Here is a 16230-nt window from a genome sequence, read left to right as displayed (position 1 = left end):
GCAGAGAACAGGTTTTGGCTATGCAAAAATGCAGGGAAGTAATATAGACAGCAACAATGGAGGAAAATAGGATAATTGACAAAGAGCACTTAAAAAAACCCAAGACTTTTTCTTCCAAAGTGCAATATTATTTAAAGGGAAATTCTGATCACAATGTGTCCTTCATTCTTATGGGTTATAACAACATTTTTTACACACCAAGTCAGTAGCTGAGATCTGGAAACATGGTGACATCACTAATAAGAAGTCCATCCTTTTATTTTGCATCAAAACATTTTATTTGTCATAAATCTTTTGTACATAATATAAATGCAAGGCTCATGTAAACCCCAAAATATGACCTCTTATAATCTAGTACAGTGGTTTTCAATGTGGAGGTCGCAGGATAATGAACACATCAAAAATCCACAGTGCCTGCAGGACATTGAATAACGCTTAGGTGCTAGCTGTTAAGACTAAACAAAGCTATCATTACAAACAAAGTGTTTATTATTTATTTACATTTATTAATCAGAGCATTCATAATAATCAGTCAAAATCAGCAGAGGGAGTTGCATAGAAACAGCTTTTTAAGGTTTTTATCTCTCTCTGTCTGTCTGTGGATTGCTACACTGAGGGGGAAATGGAACTAGAAAATATCCGGCAAAATTTTGAGTGTGCCTGCTGCTTGGCATGTATCCAGGGTAAGAGCTGTCAGATGCTGGGTATTTTTAGAAGTGGATGTGAGGGAGTACTGTTGGTTGCCAGATGCCGTATGTGACGGTAGCACTCACCCAAGAGTCCCTGAAGGACTATGGGTGGTGGTATTTGTGGCACTGATAGTCTTACTACCACCTCAGGCAGTGGAATGGGTGCTAATATGACTGGTACAAGTATTGATGGGAGTAACTGTATCACCTGGAGATCCCAACTCTGACAATTGTCACTACAGGTATCAAGGCCTTTTTATTATCATTAGTAACACCTGGGTTGATCTACCATAAAGCTGCTGTCTGATTTCTCCTGCTAGGAGAGGACTACATGACCGACAGTAAACATTGCCCCAATGAGACTGAGAGTTAATCAGTCTAATTAGCCAATCAGAGTCAACTGTATGCACTGTAATTTAGCTGTCTGTCAAGTTTCAATGCTGTAGCTGTTACAGTTTTTGAGATATTAGTGATTTTATGCACTCCTAAATAAAAAAAACAACTCATTAATTATGAGATATCAACAAGCTGTTTATGCGCTAATAGGTCATGAAACACATCAAAAATCCACTGTGCCTGGAGCACATTGGATAATGCTGAGGTGCTAGCTGTTAAAACTTTTAACATTAATAAGGATAGTTATGTTTGACATTTTAAAAGTGGAACCATGTTTCTAGCCATCACTATTGGGGAATAGTAGCAATTTGTATAAGGCAGTTGTTTTTGGGTTTTTTTGTTTTTTTTTTACTAGAGCACCCCCTAGTGGCAAAACTGCATGAAACTCTGTAGTCTTATTTTTGGTTTCAGTCTGTACACAGAGAGCGGGAGAGCTGCAAGCCATAAAGAACTGTTTCTATGTGCCTTCCCCTGCTGATTTTGAGTGATTATTGGTAATTATCTGATTAACAAATGTAAATAAATAATAAATAATGCTTGGCTTGTGATGACAGTTTTGTTTAGTTTTGTTTCGTTTTAACAGCTAGCACCGATGTTCTCCAGGCACAGTGGATTTTTGATGCATTTCATGACTTTTCCTCTCCCCCGACCCGCCGTAACAGCACCCTCTCTTTCATAACACATGAAAGCTACCACACTCACAAAGGAAGATCAATGCTTTCCCCACAGACAGAACAAGTACTACTTCGATTTGGCTTTTAATTAATGCTGTGGGACTTTCAGGTGACCCACCCGTCTCAGGGTGGGTCACCTGAAAGCGCTCGTGTTGGCCTGAGTCTTGAGCTGGAATACTTTTTCCAAAAAGCCATTGCTCCATAGCCATTTCATGTGATAGCTAGCAAAACTGGCTTGAAAACCACTGCATTAAACCACTTGCAAGCTTACAGTCCATCTACCGGTAAATGTGACCAAAGGAGGTACAGACAGGTTATGAGCAATCAATTTGTTTGCATTGTGGTGTTGTGAGTTACATCTCCCAGTGTCCCAACCTTATTATTCTGGGGGTCGTGACTCGAAAAGGTTAAGAACCCCCGATCAAATAATGATCAGTACCTCCACATGGAGAGAGGCTTGCAAACCAAAGCTACTGTGCCTCATAATGCACCAGTCAATGACCTAAAGGTCAAACTATGGACATCTCCTGGTACTCAAATGGAGTCTAATAAACTTACTAAATCAATAACGTAGTTAAATGATAAAATCCACTTCATTTAAATGTTTTAACTCCGTGCTTTAAGCCTATTTGACCCTGATGTGCATCTTACAAACACAAATAGGTGACAGTCTAACAGAGGTGACAGGATAAAATTTTATTTCTAACGCAACAAAACAACTGGTACTTCCAATCATCCAGTCCTGTAAAACAGGATGCTGTTTATCTTGTGTGTAACCTATCAATTGTGTTTCTAGTCTTACAGTGCAATGGTGTATATGAATCATTTTTCACCAAACGAGTGTTAACTTAGGTTGTTGAAACTCTCTAAGTCCTCGCTTACTAATGGGAAGTCTGCCAGTTTTATAATGTAAATGAATTTTATTTTTAAATTAATAACAATAATATTCAAACAAACAAAACATATTGATAAGCAGTTGCCTGCTTTATAGGACTGGATGATTGGAAATACCACTGTTGTTGATATGTTGCCTTGGGAATACAATGTATGGGTCTGCTTTTGCTCAGGAGGGTGAGCTGGTCATCCACTAATTGGAAGGTCCGTTGTTCGATTTCCGGCTCCTCCAGTCTGCATGTCGAAGTGTCCTTGGGCAAGATACTGAACCCCAAATTGCCCCTGATGTATCATTGGTGTGTGAGTGATAGAAAAAGAGCTGTATGTTTAGAAAAAGTGCTGTGTGAATGTGGCTTGTAATGTAAAGTGATTTGAGTGATTGATAAGACTAGAAAAGTGCTATATAAATGTACCATTTACCTGCATCACCATCAGGCCCCAGCTGAACAATGCTGCAAACAACTTGCTCATGGTTAAAGGAGGAGGTGAACATAAAGGTGAACAGTACAGTTATTACCCAGACTGTTGCAAACATTCATCAAAGCTTACAGACTGAATTTGAAAGAAATTACTGCAGTTATGTGCTCACTGTTTTCCTGAAGAATGAGGGATTATTAGCAACATTTCAGGTGCACTCACTTCCAGTATGACCTCCAAATAAAGTAGTTTCGATCATCTGGGTAAAGCATTGGTTGTTTACAACCTATCTGATGGGCTGGCTCATCTTTTTTTGCCTCATCAGACTTATTTTAGTTATGTCACTGTGTTTATAGCTCTCACAAATTACTTTTTTGAGTACATTATTATAACTGATGGAAAAAATGGTCAAATCTATATCCAAGTTGTGATAAACTTGAGCAATCCTTTAACATGACCTTTTGAATGGAGCTAATCACCGTACAGTCACTGAGACTACTCTAATCCAGATTTACACTAATATTATATGAACATATTCAGCAGCAATACACAGTAGATCTCTAAAAAAAAAGCAGAGAGGAAAAAGAGAACCATGATCTTAATACAGGCAGACAGTCCACTTTACAGCAGCTACTAACAAGACCAGAGGGGCCTCTTAGTTAAAAAAAAAACTGCTTATAGATCAAATGGGTAAGTGGCAGGAACTTGTTGGGATGCATGTTTGGTTTAAGACAAATTTTCTTACACTTGATTGCTTTTGTGCCTAAACCAACTTGCTTCTATAGTGGGAGCAGCCCATTTAGTACCAAAAGATTGGCACCAAGTAAAGATGAATACAAACCCGGCCAACAGTGCTGGCAGTGTCAGTTAGTGAGCTGATCCATTTTGGTCCAGAGTGAAATATCTCAACTATTTAACTATCTCAACTATAGGATTGATTTGCATGCAAGTTTGTGCAGATATTCATGGTCCCCAGAGGACGAATCCTAATGACTTTAAGACACCACCAGATCCATGTTTTTGTTGCTTGTTTTTGTTTTTTGTATTTGTCCAATACTTCGCTTTTCGGATCAAATACCTACAAAATGAATGGCTTTCCCATCAGCCTCAGCTGGACTTTTTGTTAAATACTAGTGAGGCTGTCCTCCTCTTAAAAAAAACGACACTATAGATCATCTGTGCAAGTAGCTTATTGTGACCCATAGTTACATTTTGTTGGTAGGGTCGTCTCTTGTGGTGGAACGCTGAGTAGTACTGCTCTGTTACTTTGACATGTGGGGGCCGTCTTGTTGGCTGTCTTACTGGGAGTTTGAAGGAGGGTCGAGGGTTGTTTTCTATCTCTACATGTTTTAAATACAACTGATGTGACGTGTGTGTGTGGAGAATTTGGAGTTGTTTAAAAGCTACTGTGGTGGAGTCAACAGCTGAGTAACCAAAGTAAAGTTAAGAGTAGTGTAACGTATTACTTTTGCTGCTCAGTAATTAGTAAAGTATTGTAATTACTTTTTCAATGAGTAATGCATAATAAGTATTCATTTGGCCAAAGAGCAATTGCTAGCATGCCAACAGGCTAAACTAAAACGCTGAACATGGTAAACACCATAACTGCTAAACATCAGCATGTTAGCATTGTCACTATGAGCATGTTAGCATGCAGACATTAGCATTCGATCAAAGCAGTGTGCAGTGTACCAAAGTATAGCCTCCCAGAGCTGCTAGCATGGCGTGGCTTGTCAGCATGTGATGCAATTAAATTTAACTGAATTAAGCCAAATTTTAATAAGCCCTATATTATCAGGATAGTTTGTGTCATAAATGAGAAGAAAAAAAGGAAGAAAACGTTTTTTTCAGTGAATATTTTCAGATGAACACCAACACTAGCTTAAAAGGCTTAACCTTATACAAGATCATAATGTGCATATAGTGTGTGCATAGAACAGTAAACCACTTATTCATACCTCTGTACACAATATTGCCTATCTCTGTATTTACCTACTGAGTCATCTCAACAGTCGGGGATTCATGGTATTCAAGGCACTAAGTATGTACTGTATATGTTGGTGTGCATGCACACCACCTACATATTCTGTACCTCTGATGCATATTTAGGCCCATTGCCCCTCTGGGACAGTAATATTCTTCCACTCAACTTAAAACGAGAAAGTAAAACGAGAGGAAAAGGCCTCTAGAAAATCAAGTGCCACTTCTCTTTGCTCAATGTGCAAGTAAAACCCTGAAAGTCAGCAAGGCCAGGAAAAGTAATGACACCCGAGTATTTCCTCCCACACATTTTACTGGAGTGTTGATGCAACATTGTATGAATACTGGTCATACTCTGGTGCATTAATGATAAACATGATTCATCTGTAGAGATTTACTTTGAATCTGGAACAGTGAATGTTACTGGACTATGATTCCAGTTTGCAAATCCTCTTGGCTCTGTATCTTACACAGTGATGTTAGATGGTTTGGACATTTTAAGTCTGCCTACTCTCGTTCTGGATGAAAATGACTTGTTTTTCAAAGACTACCCAGCTCATTTTGTACTGCCCAATTTGAAATTTTCAATTTTCCTGCACTTTGGCACTTGGAGAGTTTTTCTGTACTTAGAAAACAATTTGACCCCAAACTGCTTCACTAAGCTACTTTGATGATTTTACAAACAACTGGAAGAGCAGCAGCAGAAGCAGCAACAGGTCTTGGTAGTGAACTTTTCTTCCTCATTGTAGACTGAATGTACAAAATATAAGGAAAGTTAGTCCACAACATACATTGATAAGGTAAACACAGATATAATCCTTACTCCTAAGAAATTCTCTTAAGATGTCCCTAATACAGAGTGATTTTCTCTCCGAAGTGCCTCCTGACACTGATTTGTCTAGAATACAATCAGTGTCTGAAGAGAGCACTGCTCAAAATTCTGGACTCGGCCACTGTTACAATAGAAATTATGTTTTTAAAAAAAAATACAACAAAGGCTGTAAAGTATCTTCTTCTTTAGTTGAATTGTTTCCTACATTTGGCTCATTTTCATCTGGCGCTGACCAGCACTTTTGCCGTTACAATGACAAATGTCACTGGCAGTAGGTCATATGAGCTGTCGCTAATTAATGTTAATTCTGTGAGTAACTTGATGTCAGGCAAATGTTAAACTTGCTTGTTCTCTAGTTTGAGTGTCCACTCTATAATACTGTCCAATCAGGAGTGGACTGCGTTTTGTAGATAATATACATTTAATGTAAAAATTCATGTGCATTGATATCATTTCTTTAGAAAAATAACTGTGCCCCTAAAATTAAATGTAATTGCAGAATCCTGACCTTAAAACAAAATATATGACACTGATGTACAGCACATGTTTTTTTCTTTTCGGTACACAGGGACATTGGAGGGTAGTACTTTAGAGGAGAATTATGGCTGATAACCACACTACAAATAACCTTGTCGAAAATTGAGCACACATATACACAAGGCAAACTATTAATAGATAAGATTGCTGTTGTTTTACACTTTTATTATAGTCATTAAAACCAGCAATGAGTTATTCCATCTATCTACACTTTCTGACTTCCCTGTCTGTGACTCTCAGCTCAGGAGGGAACAAGAACAGGAGGAAATAGTGCATTTGCTGGGGACTATTTTCAGCAGCGGATTAATCCACATTTGGTGCTCCAGTGAGTATTTGGGGCAGCAGGGCAGTGTGTGTGGAACTGAGTCAAAATAAACTACAGTGTGTGTGTTATGTTCATGATAATGAAGAAACACATCTCCCAGTGCAACCGTGTGGCTCACTGATGTGGTTTTAATAGTTTTTGGACAACAATGGAGCTCCAGAGGAATAAAATGGGATCTCAAGTAGAAAATTATCACCAGAATTATACTTAACAATAAGTATAGTTATAATCATAGTAATAATTCATTAACAATTAACAAAGCCTATCCCAAAATATTGTTCAAATGCAATCAGTAGTGTCAAAGTTTCTGAACACAACTTCGGAGATTCAACACACTCCATTCAGAGATTCAAATCTACACTTTCAGCTGCATTCTGGCAATTCTTTCTGAACTAAAGAGGGGTACGCCAATAAAGTGTGCTCCAAGAAAGTACAAAATACCAACAGATATATTAAACATGTTTTTACTAAGTAAATTTAACATCTCAAATATTATTAAGTACGATTTTGAGTTACTGGCACTTTACTTGAGTATTTTCATTTAATGCTTTATACTTCAACTACACTACATTTCAGAAGGACATATTATACTTTTTACATGACATTTATTGGATGTTTAAATTACTAGTTACTTTTCAGATTAAGATTTTACACACAAAACATATGACGAGCTCATAAAATATGCTGCACTGTTGGAGGTTAAATTACCGAAAAAAAGTTTATCTCCATCAGCTCCAACAATATGGTCACATCTGTTTTATTTCTTGATGCTGTACTATGAGTAATAACATGAATAATAGCTAAATAATATCTAAACTTAATTTAAACTTACTTAACTTTTTTTTCTCCTTAAGTGAGATCCAGGTGCCTGAAAGCTAACATAATTATACAACACACATAAATAAGATAAGAAATAGAACTGATGATCCCACATGGTTTTGAGGCCATTTCCCCATAGACCACTACTATAATCTAAAATTGCAAAATAGCAGTATTTCACTTTGACTTTTTTTTGCTTGGGTTAGATTGATACATTCTCATCATTGTTTTTATGGTTCTTAATCAGGTTTACTGCTACACATTCGTAGGACTCATTGTTAATGCAGGAATTGTCATCTTCAAGAGGATCCAAGAGGACTCGACGTGATTGATGAGGTGGGTTGATTCTGAGTCAGTAATTAGCTGATCTATCACCCTTTTTCACTAATCTGCCCTGTTAGCCAATACTTTGGGCCATCATAAGTTGATAATGAAAACCCCCAAACAGATAATACATGTAAAAAAATTCATGTGTAGATCTATAGAAAGTAGCAAGCCAATTTGCAGTTGTTTGTGATACTTGGCAAGAATTCAGTCACTTGAATACTGACGGAACTATCTCTGTTCATGGAGCTAATGTGAATAATGTCATGAATACATTTTTTCTTTGTGGATTTTCTCAGGAGTTTTATATGGAAGGTGAGAACAGCTGTCATTGTGGTTATTTTTCAATTCAATAATCTCAAAAGTTAAATGTTATTATCTCGATAACAAAGCTCATCTTCTCATGATAACAGGTTAAATATCTCGTTTTCTCGATAAAACACAACGGGTGATTTCTCTAAATTATTAACATCTATTAGTTACTTTCATAAAGTTAATGTGTAAAAACATTCTAATTTAATTTTTATTAAATGTTTTTGTCCTCCCAACAGCCTGCTTGGGAGCCAACACCGACAATAGTGATAACTGGAAACTGGAAGCATTGCTGTCCAAGGCAAGGACCGGCTTGAATTATGGGTGTCTACTTCCTTTTCAGCCTTAAGTATGCAAAACCCATAAAGGGCACATGACTGTTCCTTCAGACTTTGTTGGGCATTCAAGAGGGTAGCATCAAGCTCCCTACACCTGTTCTTCAACTGCTGAATTACTTAAAAAGTGCTATCTAAAGTGAGCGTTCATATTGGTATAGGCTCCTCAGCAAAGAGCATTGTAGTGTGTTCCCTTTTAATACATACTTGTTTTGTCGTTTTTCAATTTCTCATTTAATTTAAAGCACTTATTGCTTAGAACTTAACATTTGCATGAAAATGTGCTAAAAAAAATAATTTTAAGGGTGAATGTACCAAAGGTGGTGGGACATTGATGTTGTATTTCTTGTATTTTTGTTGTATTTTTCTTCTTATTGAGATCTTCTTCAGATTTTGTGGTTCCCATGAATTGATTTTGATGATGAATCTGTTTATTGTTTGCTGATGAACTGATTCATAATTTCATCTATAAAATGTAAAAATATCTTCAAATTACTTTCTGATGAGCAGTTAAAGAAACCCCAAACGTTTCATTTTATAGCTAAATAGATCAGAGAAAAGCAAGTCCTTCTCAGCATTTTTGAATCGGTAACAGTCTAATGTATTTTTACTTGATGAAGAACTTAAATGAATATTCCAACATCAAAATTATAAGTGGGGATTTCTGTGCTGGCTATGAAATTACTCATCTGGTGGTGATGAATGTGCTATTAAAAGTCATTAAATGCTTTTGAAATTTTAAAGTAATTTTAGTACTGATTTTGCAAATTCTTGTCTTGTTTATGTATTGATTTATTTGTTCATTTATTTATTTCTTATTTATTTGGTGTGATTTGTTAATTATTTATTTCATCCTTTTAAAAAATATAATATAATATTCATCTGACATGTCAGCAGTGCTTTAAAGCACCCAAGGTGGTTCCAGACCATGGTGGAAAAAAGGGTTTCTCAAGGAACCTGATAAACTACCCCAAGTTCCTCAGAGAATTGACATGTTTAAAATGGCTCCTGGAGGCTCCCAAAGGGTTGAACCCTAAAAGGAACCTCGACTATCCTTTAATTTTTACAGTGTAGTGTGTCTTCTGAGATTTGGGAGGTGGATGGCAGTCAGTCTTTAATGCACAGGACCAGAGTTTGCCTCCTGTCACAAACCTGTAATTAACGTTTACATTTTTATTAACCATAATCATGTTAGCCATACCGTTTAGTCAGATGGAAAGTTGAAAGATTTTGGCATTGGATATAAAAATTTTTTCACTGAACATAATCTGGGGTTTTAAATGATTATGCGATATCTATGTTCTTGTCTGGTGATAGGGTTGGATGAAATAACCTCATAAATTAGGGATTTGGCAGAAAATAACACACTAACTCAGTAATACCTGTACTGAGTCTACAGTTATCTGTGTTCAGCACTACAGCTATTTTTGTTTCAAAGCTGTGATCTCAGCATGAACACACTGCTGCATTTTATCCACAGTACTCTATTTTAAGGGCAATTTGAGTGAGCCTATTTCTGACAAGCACCACTTGGTCACTCTCGCAAAGTGGCCATTGTTTCAGTTACACAGTTATGGTCTGGCCATCTGTCGCTACAACAGGGCCAGCGTCTGAGGCGACACCCCTGTTGTTTAATGAATAAGCCCAGTTATCTAGCAGGGACGGAACTATGCTGAACACATCTCCTCTCTCCTGAGCAGTGAAACAACCAGGATGGCTCTAGGGCCGGGCGTGCTCTTCAGAGCGTACCCACTATCCAACCACCTCTCGAGACGAGCGTCTCAGATAAGCCCCGAGTGTTTGATGGGAAAAACTGTCTCCCTGCCTTTATCAATCTCAAACAGAGAGCTTTTTGGCACCATTATTCTGTGCTCTAACTGATAAGGTGTGGAGAGCCCAGAGTGTTTGAAAGACATATTGTGCAGGTCTGCGGTTTGCAAAGATAAAATGAGAGTGAACCATAAAGGTCAAAGGCATCCGAGAACACACTGAATGAGTCTGGCTTCTGTTCAGGCTGCTCAATGGATCATGTTTAATTCTAAAACGTTATCAGGAAAATGTCCTGTGTTCTGTGGGAATATGGTCCTGAATAACAAATTACAGAAATTTAGTTAGTATCTGAATACTATTTTTGTTTCAGTAATAATTAAAAATTCTTGGAGCAAGAGAAAATTCCTCTTCTAAATCCAGAATGTCATTTTTTTTTTTTTTTTTTTTTTTTTCCTGGAGTGATTCAAAAACCAGACAGCACTGATGTTCAGTGGATGTCAGGAAATTGTAGGAAAGGGAGGCTAAATATTTAACTAATTCAACTGAAAGACACGATGTGTAGAATTAGGACCTAGTAGTATCACCAACTCAATCTGCCTGTATCTGAAGCAATGACAATAAAGCTGACTTTATGTGAACCACTTCCAACGGTAATATGGGTCTGTCTGATCCATTAGCATGCAGCCCAGAACTTATGACCATGTGCACCGATAAATATGTGAAAATGTGTATATAAATCACCCAATATAGCTTCACAGTGACAGAACAGTCCTTTTTGGTCTATGAAAAGCCTGCCATCATAGCCTCATCCTGGGAACATCCAATTACCTCCCTGATTTCTCTCCAACAACTTTGGGTGTCTTTAGTGTATCTTTGTAGTCTACATACAATAATTCATACAAATTGGGATAACAGTGCAGTCTAAATTATTTTGATGTGGTATTTTAAAAGAAGTTACAATTAAAAATACAATTGATAATTCAAAACATTGATTATTAGGGGAATTAAGGTTTATTACAACTGCAAGAGAGTAAGGATTTTTGCTTTCGTGACTAGAGTCAATAGTGTCAGAAAAAAGTCATTTATATTCTCTACTGTGTAGCCTGCAAGTATGGAATCAAAAACAAGGTGGGTTTGAATTCAGAGGATTTTGGATAATTCCAGTTTATTATAACCTCAGTCTTATTTTCATAATTGTATCCATCATTTATATCAGTTATGATAACATCAATTAATTGATATGGAAACACTGGGACACTGCTACAACAAAGTCAAGAAACACAGATACAGTCAGACAGGTTGTAAACAAACCAACAGCTTATCCCGATTATCTAAACCACTTTATTTTGGAGGTCAAACTGAAAGTGAATGCACCCATAATGTTGCTAATAACTTGTTAATCAGTAACTGTAGTATTGCATTTAATATGTAACATCATAAAAAGCCACTAGTTTACAACACTGAAGAAATCTCCTGTTTGTACACTCCATCTATTGATCCATCCACCCATTTTCTGTTACTGATCCAGGTCCTGGGTAACAGTGGCAGCAAGAACAGTAGTGTCCCACCTGTCCTTCTCCCCAGTTACATCATGGTGGTGTGTGTTTGGTGGTCAAGTCTGGAATTATTGGGCATAGCATGGCTTAGCCTGAAAAAAGAAAACAACATGGGGCTCCAACTATATGAGATCACCCCCCACAATGAAAGGAGCAGTGTTGGAGGCAGAGGGCAAGCAGCTGAGAAAACCCTAAAGCCAAGCTGCCAGTGCATCACTGTGAATATGAGTTCAGTCACCTGGAAAATAGCAGAGGGTAGCTACAGTACCATCAGCTCCTGTCGAGGTGTGAGGCTCTGACTGATGTGGATGTTGACATGAGGCAGAGCAGCAGCACAGTGATTGGTGCGAGTGCTAAACAAGCTTTACTCATTTACAGTCTCTACCCAGGAGAGCAGAGGGGCTGCCTGGCCGCCTGACGTGAATCTGCCTTCTGATGCCCCCAGCTCCACTGTGGGGGAAACACAAAATGTCAGAAATGTTTGTCTGATTTTACTTTAAAGAGCTGTTTTAAAATTAGCTTGCTGCTGCTGTCTGACAAGTGGAAAGATGCAACAGTGGAGTTTCTCTGGTCAGAATTCTGTCAGCCCAGACTTGATCTGCTTTACTTGTGTCATCTCCCCTCAAAAGTTGGACATGACTGATTACATACTGTTTGAAAAATGTATTAATAGTGCTTTGTTGGCTGTGGGAAGAACTCTTCTGGAAATTATTTCAACAAGACATTTTGAATTTTTATTTGTAACTGAAGTATTGTATTATTATTTATTAAGACTAGTAGCAGGCCTAGCACTAGTAGTCTCATTAGTATTGGTATCTTGGGTTTGAACAGAAGGTTTTAGTCTTCCATGATTAGTTTCTCAACCTTGGGATTGGATTATAAAACTATAATAGTAGATTATAAAACAGATTATAAAACAGAACTCCATGATTTTGATGTATTTACTGTATATATAACACAGTGCCGCAGAATAATTGGTGTGCAACTGTGTGGTGTTTGAATAGTTTTTGGAACAGAAATGTAAAGAGTAGGAAATGGAGATTGAACACAACTGAAAGGCAGGATGCCTGTCTCCAAAGCAGCAAGGATCTGCTAAATTTTTTGGATCATTTTGGGGTATTTTCGGCTTTTTTCAAAGGTGGAAAGCAGAGAGGTGACTGGAAATGACAGGAAAAGGTGACTGGCTGGAACTGAACCAGGGGTGTAGTGATCACAGTGTCTGGTATGCTTCTGAAACACAGGCCACCATCATGGCCACTGCTGAGTGCTTTTTTCCCAAAAATTGGTACTGACAACTAATGCTTGTTCCTGAATAAATTTTGTACACATATTCTTGCAAATTTGAGGGTCATGTTTGGCTTGTTAGTGTGACATTCACTTTGACTGTAATTTTGCTGACCAACAGTACTACGTTGAGGGGAAAGAGCTTGGAGGGGCAGTAACTACAGCCCAGGATCTAAAATGGGACTGAAAATTCTGCCGCTGAGATGCAGGTAGAGTACCTGGGTTCTTCAAAAGGTTCCTTGGTTGCAGGAATAGTTTCTGCCATCAAAAAGGACTGAGGTAAGATATCTGACTTTAATAGCAGAGCTACTACAAGTAAAACTGCCCCCACAACATGCTCTGTATCTATTTCAGGCTCTCAAAGAATACAGCACTGATGAAAGCCCCCTCCAGCAGATTTCTACTTTGGGCTTTTTAGGAATTGTGATGGCCCAGTACCACAACCACCTGCAGACAAGTCCTGCTGATACAAATATTTTGTTGTAGCACGTTTTCTTCTTGATTCATTACAAAATGTCTCTAAGAAAAGAGTCAAAAGAGGAGCATCAGCCTGGGCTTCCCGTTGAGAGCTGGTAGATAAAGACATGTTCTTTGAGAAAACAAGTTAATCCGCTGCAGCATGGTTCAGTACAGGAAGCTGTCAGAGTCCGCCGTAGATGATTAAGATAAGGGGCTGTTGCTTAGATGTGTTTTTATCCAATTTTCTGTTACTGCAACACAATAACAACATTATAAATGTACAAGTGTTTAGGAAACATGTTTTGCTCAGTTGTTGCAGTTTCAAATTAAGAGCGCTGAATGCCATTTCTTGTAATTACAAGAGTCCCATGGTTCATTTATCATTGTAGTTGAAATTAAAAATCCTACAGTTTCTTTTTTATTTACACCTTTTTTCTAAGCATTCATTGTGGTTTTGCTAAACTGAACTTCCCAGATCAGTTGCTTTGGATTTGGCTGGCTTACATAACATATTTTGAACAGCCATTGAAAACACTTGAACACATTAACCTGGGTCAACACTGTGTTGTCTTTGTAGTGAACCGAAATTTACATTTATTCAAAAATGGCACTGTTTCTTTTAACCTTTATTCAATCAGGTCAGTCCCATTGAGCTAAAGGTCAGCGGTACACTCCAAATACTTGCAGGCTGTGGTTATGTGTGGGGTTGAAACCAAATACCAGTATTCTCAGATCTATTTGTTTAATGTCCCTGACAGATAGGGGAGTTTGGGAGATCATTTGCAGGTTACTGAAACATAAAGGAAAGCAAAAGAGAAACACCAACTAATATAATTTTGGTGTATTGGAGTGCAGTGAACGAGGCTCTTAACTGGATTTCGACTCAAGCTGCTGCCTCGCCTATGCACTGAGTAACCCGAACAAAAATAATAAAAAAAAAAAGAAATTAAAAAAAAAAACGGCGAACTATGTAAAGTCCAACTATACTGAGTCAGAAAAGTCAGCCTTGTCTCCTTTGCTCTGCCAAATATGCTTTGAATTATGTTCACTGGTCATTTCTTTCCAGTTCAGGAAATGTAATATCCTAAACTTTGCAGATAGGCTCATGTCCTGCTAACTTGTTCTTATGTTAAGGTTACTAAATTGCACTGCTTAAGGTTAGGGAAAAAATAGTGGTTAAATACTCAAAAATCATCTTGTCCCATCTGGTGCTAAGCCAGTTGTCACTTATTCAGTGTTCAAAGGACAATACCTCTGTGTTTGCAGTTTTTACTTTACACTTAGCCACGAGATCCATTTCTGTACAATATGAAAACCAATTATCAGACTCTCGAAACTTGCTTAAGTGTATAATCCATCAAAGTAAACATCTATCCTGCATTATTATGATGTAGTTTTCTTGTTTGTGGATTGGTTTGAAAAGTCAGCACTGTACTACCTCATCACAATAATATCTTTGGCAAAAAAAAATGTAAACTTGATGTCCACTGTGACAAATTCTGCAGCTGAAGCAGTTTAAAAAGTCTCTTAGCACAGACAATTAACACCAATGGAGACCAGGAACTGCAGGAAAAGTACATTCAAATTTCTAAAACTGAGCAGCATGGTTAGCAAAATGATAACCTGTGATGTAAAATAAGTGATTAATAGTAAATATGTGTATTGTTCCTTTCCCCTAACCTTAACGACATTCCCTTAGCTGCCGAAACAGAGCTATGAAGACATTAATCATTCTTTTTTAACTGCCAGGAGCGTGTATTGCTGAAAAGTAGGAACACTTGGCACTGTATTGGCTATAAACAGTAGATCTGTTCAATATAAAAATGTCATTTCTGTATTGATTAAAACATAATACATTTTTTTGCATAAGCAAAAAAAAAAAAAAAAAAATGCTAATGCAAATGAATAGAGGCTGTAGGATTGAAATAGTAAGTGGTAACCAAAATGACAAGTCTAAAATCAAATCCAGCAAATTTAAAGGCTTACAGCTACTTGAAAGTGCAATATTTAATTTTTTTGCCTCTTGCAGTGCAAGCTGACACCACAGCAATGATGTATTATAACAGCATAAAATTAACATGGCAATTATGACATTTCTGGCAAACACAGACCAACATTAGCATTCAATTATAGACATGTTTGTATCCAATATTACCTCTCCTTTTAATTCTAGTTTGGTCTCTTATATCTCCTGAGAAACAAATATCTGACTCTTTAGTGGCTAAATGCTCCACTATCTTCTCCAGCTAAGTCTCTAACGGGAGTTCGTGGACCACAAAAACAAAACATTGAGCTGAGAGACACTTATAGCTCAATTAAGCTGAGAAAAACTGTAGATAACTTTCTTTGGGTTTGTTACTGCAAGTGACACCTGAAAAATTACACAAATAAATTTTATTCATTGTTAAAACACGAATATTGATTAGTGGAGTTTTAAGCAAAGACAACTTATAACTGCATCTGTCCCCACATTTAAGACTGTCACTTCAATCTTGCTAAAAGAGACTGTCACAACATTAATATGATGTTGTCAATAAGAGAGGATGAAAGGAGCTTTAGATCCACCTAGGACTTGGCTATACAGGGTATGTGGGCTCCCTGTCAACCTCAGTCTTCACTACGCAGGC

Source organism: Xiphias gladius, unplaced genomic scaffold (genome assembly GCF_016859285.1).
Source record: "Xiphias gladius isolate SHS-SW01 ecotype Sanya breed wild unplaced genomic scaffold, ASM1685928v1 HiC_scaffold_1476, whole genome shotgun sequence".
Classification (NCBI taxonomy): Eukaryota; Metazoa; Chordata; class Actinopteri; order Istiophoriformes; family Xiphiidae; genus Xiphias; species Xiphias gladius.
The sequence above is the reverse complement of the archived record's forward strand: the minus strand, read 5'-3'. Positions refer to the sequence as shown.